Source organism: Bison bison, unplaced genomic scaffold (genome assembly GCF_000754665.1).
Source record: "Bison bison bison isolate TAMUID 2011002044 unplaced genomic scaffold, Bison_UMD1.0 scf7180017864239, whole genome shotgun sequence".
NCBI classification, from domain to species: Eukaryota; Metazoa; Chordata; class Mammalia; order Artiodactyla; family Bovidae; genus Bison; species Bison bison.
In genome coordinates, this window is record NW_011494811.1 from 1534735 (window position 1) to 1543904 (window position 9170).

At 40.1% G+C, this 9170-nt stretch overlaps 1 protein-coding gene across 1 annotated transcript in view; it reads left to right on the top strand.

The window, feature by feature from the left end:
* SYNJ2BP (synaptojanin 2 binding protein) overlaps positions 1-9170 on the top strand; it is a 41847-nt gene that overhangs the window by 583 nt on the left and 32094 nt on the right. The gene's annotated exons all lie outside the window — the stretch shown is intronic.

The following is a 9170-nucleotide window of genomic DNA, read 5'->3' on the forward strand; positions in this document are numbered from 1 at the left end:
GTGGGGTGGGGAAGCCTACTTTTTTAGCCAGCACTGGTGAACACCACACCCCTCATTTGTCAGCTCTGTCCCTATTTCTGAGAGACCGTTTAGTGAAAATAGGAGCATAAATGGTGTGGACTGTAATTGCACATCCGTTTTCTCGGTGCTGGTATTCCTCCCTCCCGCCTTTCATTTCTGGAAAATTCATTCAGAGGGTTAACTGGAATGCTGAAGCAGAAAGAGACCTTAGAGATCCACTACAAATGTTCCCAAAGCTGGTTTCGCCTCAAAATTATCCAACTTTGTTTGGTTTTTCCTTTTTTAAAAAAAAAGTTAATTCCTAGAACCCATCTCTCTGAATTTGGATTCAGTGCAATTGTTTGGGCTTTTTCCTCTTTTCCTCCCAACAAACCTGTCATGTGATTCTGATACTACCAAATCTTCATTTTCAGCCATAGTCCTCTCATCTCCTGATGCTCTTCACTCCACTAGGCTCTAACATTGCTGCCCACGTTGACTTTTGTTGCCTTTCCTTTATAGCTGTCTAGTGCTTTAAGAGCTGAAGCTTTGGGTTTATTTAACCTCTTACTAGTTCTTTGATACTCATTAGCTAACTTTACTGATATAAGCTTTAATTTGTCATTTATAAAGTGTGCATAATAGAGTACATTTCTAAGGGGTATAAGGATGAAATCAGTTAATCTGTAAAATATTTAGAACATTGCGTGGTAAACACTATGTGTTCATACTCTTGTTTTTATTGTTAGGAAATAAATGAATAGATTAACACAGTAAGTCTTGCTAAATACTGTTATTTCAAGTCTCCAACAGCTCATCAAGTACCAGGCACTCTACCTGAGATGTTTTTGTAAGCCATGCACACCTGTCTGTTGCCATCACTACTACCTAAATCAGTCTGTCTTCTCATCTGAAATTTTTTAGTAGCTTGACTACAACTTATAGATTATTTTTCATAAAATATGGCCCAGAATCATCTTTGTCTTTTTTCTTGTTATAAAAAATTAGAAATCAGCTTAATGAGAGTGTAATTTATTGCCAATCTGCATGGTTAAATGCCATGCTTCATAGGAGCTCCTAAACTTTTGTCAAAGGCTCATTCAGTATGCCCAAATCTCTTAGGTATACTTCTCTTACTTAAATTTCTCCTTCTCTTCCTGTTAATGGTTATTGACTTTTGAGACTAACATAGAAAATTGTTGTTAAACCAAAATCTGTTTTTCAGTACTTTTCATCCATTGGTACTTGTTCTCCTAGGGCCAATTGAAACAATGGTAGTTGCAAGTATTTAAAGGCAGCTGGTTGTATTCCTGTTTTGTCTCTTCCTTCTAAGCCTAAATATCCCTAGTTGTTACATTAGTTCTCTTGTGTTTTGATTTGAGGTTTGATTCTTGTTTCCTGCTTAAGAATTTAACCTGTTTTAACATAGTTTCATCAATGTAGTATCTGCAATATTATCAGAATCACCTGACTGGAGCAGAGCAACACTCTGATATTCTCTTGCTTATTTCAGTCACTAAATATTTTTTAGTGTAATATCACTTCACCTTTTTTGGTAGTTACATAACAGTGTTGCTGATGTTCAGCTGACCATTCACTGAAATTTTTCTGATCCTATTGATCTTACAGACCCGAAATTCCTAGTATAACCATTTTTCTGAATTATTGGAATTAGGAAAAGCATCAAAGGAATAATTAATAATAATTTTTTAGCTAATATATCTCACCTCAGAGTTGTTTAATTTCTGTTTTGTTTGTGCATTTATTCAAAATGAATGCATTTATTCACCTAGAGACTTTTAATTTTTTCTAAGCATTTTCATGTTTTACCCATAAAAGTTTATAAACTTTAAGAAATTTAGATGAGTAGAGCCACAGACTTTTGAAGTTTGGTTGGTTCATTTAACAAGGTTTCAACTTGCCATAGCTAGTTACCTGCTCTGTGGTGTTCCCAAGAAGTCTCACAGTCTGACTCCACTTTTCCTCACTGTGTCATCATTAAGATATATAGGGAATAAGTCAGTTATCACGCCTAGAAGCTTCCAGTAATTTGGGTAGTCCCAAAGTAGCGGTCTTTTCTCTTTTTGGGTAGTCCCAAAATAGCAAACTAGGAAAAGCCTCTAGTTCCAAATTCACATTTCTGTGTGTAGGCGGTATCCTCACTCTTTGTTTCAGTACAGCTTCCTTTGCAGGGACCTGATAATTTAATCAAGTAATTGCAAGAATGTATATACTTTTGTTTTTGTGTGTGAGTGTTCTGTCAGGGACAAGGGTCTTGGATAATTCCAGTGTTTGGGCCCATTTTGCAAGGCAAATGAACCTGTTCTGTCTGGTCTTGCTTACTACACAGGAAATAAAATCTTGGAAAAATTATGACAATGAAGTGAGTATCTGGTGAGGCAAAAAGAAGCTTGATACGTAGCTTGGCACCTATCCTATGCCTTCTTCCTGAGCCTTGTAAGGAGAGCCTCAGGTTGGATGACTGGAAGTTTCGTCCTCCTCCAAGAGGTCATGATTCTTTGGCCCATCCCATGTGTTGTTTCATGAGTCCTGCCATTTTTAACCAACAGTAAGTGGTCTAAAGAACCAGTTGAAATTTCAAATGCCTTTAAAGATTTGAAGAGTTCACTTTTTGTCCTTTACCGAACACTCTTTTCTTTCTGTAGAAATCCAGCTTGATTATAGTCTCAAAGCCTCCTGCTTTTTCCTTTATCAAATTGAGTTCTTAATGTTGGAAAGACTCAGTTACTCTAAGAAGTATGACAATGAATTTAATCTAGATTTTTTTACTTCATGTTGGGTATTAGTTTCTCTTGTTCAGGACTGAGTTCTCAATAAGTTTCAACAAGTTGCTTCTGATTACCATCTTTAAAAAGGGAACAGAATTTCTGTTTTTCTATTTTCTTTAAGGGAGTTGCAGAGGATAATGCGATGGAACAGTATTAATCCGTATCATCTTTCTGGCAGTATGCTAGTTATTTCATACACACACACATACGTATAAACCTTTTTTTTCTTCAAAACCACCATGAGTGTGATTATTAAATGAGAAAATTGTCTCTCAGAGAGGTTAAGCATTTGCCCAAGTTCTAAAGTCAGTAAGTTTCAAAAGCCCAGAATTTAACCCAGATCTGTTGATCCCAGTGTTCTATATACTACCTCCTAGTATAGTAGCTGCATTTACTAGGCTGCTGTGCTGCCTAGTCACATGGCTTTACAAAATGTTTCTATAGTTGAGCATCTATCAACTTTTTTTTCCTACATCTGTCTTTAAAAAATTCTTATTAAAGTTGATCCTTGAAGCAATCTTTAGAGATACAGTTTTTATAGCATATATTTTTCTCACTCTATGTGTTTTTTCCACATATTCCATCTCCTTGTTTCTGGAATCTTAAGTCAGTTTCCTACCCATTACATTGTATTATGACCAAATTCATTCTTCTCTCTTAAATTGTGTTTAGTGGAGAACCTTGTTTATGACTTTTTGAAAGCTGAAATAGACCATGTTACTAGTTATCTTTATGTAACAACATTCTTATATTTTTTGATATTCATCAATTTGCCTAGTCATTTCATGAACATTTGCTGACTACTCTGTGGCATGTGCCAGGCAAGGCATTAGGAAAACAGGAAATGAAATATATATCCTTTGAATCAGAAGAACTCAGACTGAAGTTGAAGGAGGAGAGATAAGTAAGGAAGCAAATATAGAAATAAACACTATTTTTTTTTCTCCCTATGCTCTCACAGGACTCTGTGATCTTTCTAGAGTGGTTCAGAGCCTGGATTCTTAAGTCACACAGCGTGCTTCAATTGTGCTTAAGTCACACAGTCGCTTCAGTTGTATCTGACTGTGCAAACCTGTGGACTGTAGCCTGCCAGGCTCCTCTGTCCATGGGATTCTTCAAGGCAAGAATACTGGAGTGGGTTGCCATGCTCTCCTCCAGGGGACCTTCCCGACCCAGGGATCGAACCCATGGCATCTCCTGCATCTTCTGCATCACAGGTGGATTATTTACAGTCACACAGACCTACATCCAGTTCTTAACTGTGCCACTTAAGTAAGAGACATGATCTAGTAGAGACCAGGCATATGCATTCAGTTCTTGCACAAGGGCTTATCGTGGAGTGAGAGAATAAAGATGCTGGTGACTGAAAAAAAATGCATTATCTAAACATTGAGGATTATGTTTTATCTGGCAGTCTTCCTGGGGACTTCAGGCCCACAAGACAGCTACTCAAAGAGCTCTGAGGGAGTGCTCCAAAGAGGTAAAGGAGGAGCCAGAATATTATAGGGGTTTTTGCAACAAAGGCCAGGTAGTCAGAACATCCAAAGATTACTGTTAATGAAAGAAAAGTAGGTATCTCAAGTTAGGAAATTTAAGGCTTTTCTGTGTATGGGAAGATGTGAGTCAGGGTTCATTGAAATCATTCCTTTGATACACACCTCAGGTATGTAGGGCCAGTATCTTGTTCTTTCCCATTCTGAGTCCTCTTGGGGTGCACCGTTGAGTGTGGCTGCAGTGGCTGATGGCTTGCCAGTGGGTCAGCCTGTTTGTCTCCGTCCTGAGTTCCCTCAGGGCTCACTGTCGAGCAGCTGTAATATGATGGCTGCAACATCCTTTGTGTACCAAAGTGGCAGGCACCTTTTTCATCCACAATCTTGGTCATAAATTTGACCAACATTTGGAAGAAACATTTCATGACTAATTTTTGTCCCATGAACCTCCCTAGGAAGGCTCATTCCTAGATCAGGCAAAGATTCTGTTGCTATGCCACTCAAGGTGCTAATTTCTGGATTAGGCCCTGTTGATACTTTAAAATTCTCTGGATCCCCTGTCTTACTAATTTATTATGATCCAAGAAATGTTTTTCCTTGTTGCTTCTTCCCATACCTAGAGTTGCACTATTATAATTATTCTATGTAGAGTTATATATGTTTAACTCTCAAGATATCATTAGTTTTGTTGGAGGCCTGGAGTAACTGCAGGAGACAACAATCTTACAAAATAGTCAGGATGTAAATAACACAACCAGTAACATTAACAGAGTCAAGTGTAGCAGACAGACTTAAAGCACAAACAGTTAGGAAACAAAGAGAACAAATTAAACCAAGATCAGTATAATTAGTTGTAATCTGGTTGCAGTAAACCATCAAGTCCACAGGCGAGCCAGCTTGGAGAAGCCAAATTATGGAAGGATCTGGAATAGGTAGATCAAATGCTTACCTATATATTGGAAAGAGAAGTGTAGGAGCAGTGAAAAGAGGCCCTGATGTACATCCTGACAGGTACTGCCTAAAACATCTTTGGTAGGTATTGACTAAAAAAACAAAAGCACAACCTAGACGTTGAAAGTTATGTTTTATTTGGCAGATAGAACTGAGAACTTAAGGCCAGGGCAAAGCCTCTCAGGTAGCTCTCAGTCTGCTCCAAAGAGGTAAGGGAGGAGCCAGGATATACAGGAGTTTTTGCAACAAAGACCAGGTAGTCAGAACATCAAAAGATTACTGTTAAGTAAAGAAAACCAGACATCTCAAATTAATGAATTTAGAGCTTTTCTTTGTGGCTCGAACCCCGGTCTCCTTTTCGGGCGGGGGCCGCACCCCCCCCCCCCAACCCGCCACCCGTCTGAGCCACCAGGTCTTTCCTTCTGTACATGGGAAGACGCGAAAGTCTGGGCTCATCGAAGTCATTCCTTTGATACGCGCCTGAGCTCTAAGGCCAGCATCCTGTATCTTGCTCTGAATCTCCTCAGGATACCTCATTGGAGATGGCCAAGCAGTGGCTGACTGCTTGATGACAGGCATCCTGTTTCAGTCCTGAGTTTGCTCAAGGTTCACCGTCGGGGGCGGCTATAACGTGATGGCTTGATGGCTACAGCAACCTTTGTTTACTGATGTTGTAAGGCAGTATTTTTTTTCATTCACATAGGCCATATTCTTTGTTGCTTCCATCAGACGGGGCACCAGGATGGAGAGGGACTGAGTTGAGCACAGTACATTTTTTTGTTGCTATACCATCTTTCTGTTCCTTTGAGATGTAAGATTTTCCCTTATTCTCTCCTTGTTTGTCATGCATACTTGTTCCTCTGTTTTGGGAGAAGTAACAAATAAAAAGTCACATATTTCATCTTTGGACCAGAGTTTCTCCAGAGAATATAATAGTTTTAAGTGAAAAGATGCCTCATTACTAATCTCTTGAGTCACTTATTTGAATCTTTCTTTCAGTCTACACATATATTGAGCAGTGACCATAGGGCAGGTTTCTGTGCACAACACTGTGGATACAAAAGAGAATTGAATTTTAATATAATTGCAGTGGGTAGCTGAGCATAGTGATTAAGAGCATTTTTGCCTGCATTGCTAGCTACGTGCGCTTGGGCAAGTTACCTCACTTCGCTATACCTTGATTTCTTGAAAATGAGGGTATTAATAGTACCCACTCAGAATCTTTGTGAGAATTAAATGGGGATTTTATTTTGTTTTGTTTTACAAATGATGTTGATTCTGTATCAGGTACTTATCTAAGCAGTTTGCCAAAAATAATTAATTTAATTAATTTAATTGTGCCTGTCATTGCTGCTGCTGTGTAGAAAATAGACTTTACTAGGGTAGGAGCTCGGAGAAGGCGATGGCACCCCACTCCAGTACTCTTGCATGGAAAATCCCATGGACGGAGGAGCCTGGTAGGCTGCAGTCCATGGGGTCGTGAAGAGTCAGCCATGACTGAGCGACTTCACTTTCACTTTTCACTTTCATGCATTGGAGAAGGAAATGGCAACCCACTCCAGTGTTCTTGCCTGGAGAATCCCAGGGATGGGGGAGCCTGTTGGGCTGCCGTCTATGGGGTCACACAGAGTTGGATGTGACTGACGAGACTTAGCAGCAGCAGCAGCAGCAGCAGGGTTAGAGCTGAGTCATCTAGGAAAGGCACCGTAACCTATCTCACAGGCATTTTAGGGACATTGGGCTTTCCCTCCTGTATTTCTCTTCTTTTGTGCCTTTTTTTTTCCCCCAGGTTTTGACAAAGCCTGCTAGAGGCTCACAGAGACATTTTTAACCTTGCTGCATTTCCCCAGAATTAGAAATGTTAGGAATTCCTGGCTGGAGTGTTATTTCCAATGGTTTAACAGAAACTTAACACCAACTGAGGTCCATAGGTGTACTGGGTACTGTATGGGACAGGACATAGAAAAATTAACAAAAGCCAGTCCCCTGCACATGGATGTTTATAGCAACTTTATTCATCATTGGAACTAATTATTGCAGTAAAGAGTTAATTAAACCAGTCATTTCAGTGAAGTATGTTTCTAGGCAAAAGGAAGGTGGTGGTTTAGTCGCTAATTGGTGTCCAGCTCTTGCAGCCTTGTGGATTGTAGCCTGCCAGCCTCCTCTGACCATGGGATTCTCCGGCAAGACTACTGGAATGGGTTGCCATTTCCTTCTCCAGAGGCAAAAGGAAGAGGACATTGAGAATCATGGAGACATGGAACACTTAGGTGTAGAAGGGTGAAAAGCAGGGAGGTGGTAATTATTATTTTTTTAAATTAAGACTTTATTTATTTAGAGCAATTTTTGTTTCATAGCAAAATTGAGAAGAAGGTCAAGAGATGTTCCATATCCCCCATTCCCACATATGCATGGTGGTTTAGTCACTAAGTCGTGTCCAACTCTTAGGACCCCATGGACTATATAGCCTGCCAGGCTCCTCTGTCCATGGGATTCTCCAGGCAAGAATACTGGAGTGGGTGGCCATTTCCTTCTCCAGGGGATCTTCCCCACCCAGGAATTGAACCCAGGTCTCCTGCATTGGCAAGCAGATTCTTTACTGACTGAGCTACAAGGGAAGTCACGTATGCATAGCCTTCCCCATTATTGACATCCCCCCTAGAGTGTTTGTTACAATTGGTGAACCTACATTGACGCATTGTAAATACCCAAAGTCCAGTGGTTCACTTTAGAGTTCACTCTTTGTGTTGTACCTTCTACAGAAGTAGAGAAGTGTAGAATGACTTAAGTCCATCTTACAGTATCATAGAGAGTTTCACTGCATTAAATCTGTGCTACATCTCTACAGTCCTCCCTTCCCCCAACCCTAGTAACCACTCATCTTTTTTCTGTCTCCGTAGTTTTGCCTTTCCAGAGTTTCATACAGTGAAAATCATACAGTATGTAGCCTTTCCAGACTGGCACCTTTCACTGAGTAACATGCATTTAAGGTTCCCCATGTTTTTTCATGGCTTGATAGTCCATTTCTTTTTAGTGCTAAGTAATAGTCTGTTCTGTGGAGAAGTGTGAGAAGTAGGGGAATGTAATCACATTTTTTGCTCAGTTGTTACCAAGTAATTGATGCTTTGAGGAACTTTGGGCTATCTTTTATTATTGATTAATTGTGAGTCAGTAATAGAGGATTACAAAGAGTCGGACACAACTTAGCAACTGAACAAGAAAAGACTTCCCTGGGGGTCCAGTGGTTAAGAATTCACCTTGCAGTTCAGGGACACAGACAGGTTCAATCCCTGGTTGGGGAACCAAGATCCCACATGCCGCAGAGCAACTAAGCTAGCACACTGCAACCTCCTGAGCCCATGTGTTAAAACTGTTGAGCCCGCGTGCCACAACTGAAGAGTCTCTGCTCCAACAAAAGATTCTGCATGACGCAACAAAGATCCCACGTGCTGCAACTAAGACCCAACACAGCCGAATAAATATATTTTAAAAATATTAGATGCTTAGAATACTTGCATTTTTGCACTTGAGAATTATCAGATTTCATTTTAAAATCAATTTTATTGCAGTATCATTGACATGTAGTAAAGTACATCCATTTTAAGTATAAAGTTCTGAGAAGTTTGTCAAATAATATGCATATGTATAATCACGACTCATCACTTGAGAAAATTCTCTGTGTGTTCCTGCAGTGGGCCCTCTCACTGCACGCTCTAGGCAACCACTAGTCTGATTTCTATCACTGTAGATCAGTTTTGCCTAATGTAGAATGTCACAGAAATAGGATCATATAGTGTGTATTTCGGAGAAGGCAGTGGAACCCCACTCCAGTACTCTTGCCTGGAAAATCCCATGGACGGAGGAGCCTGGTGGGCTGCAGTCCATGGGGTTGCTGGGAGTCGGACACAACTGAGCGACTTCACTTTGACTTTTCACTTTG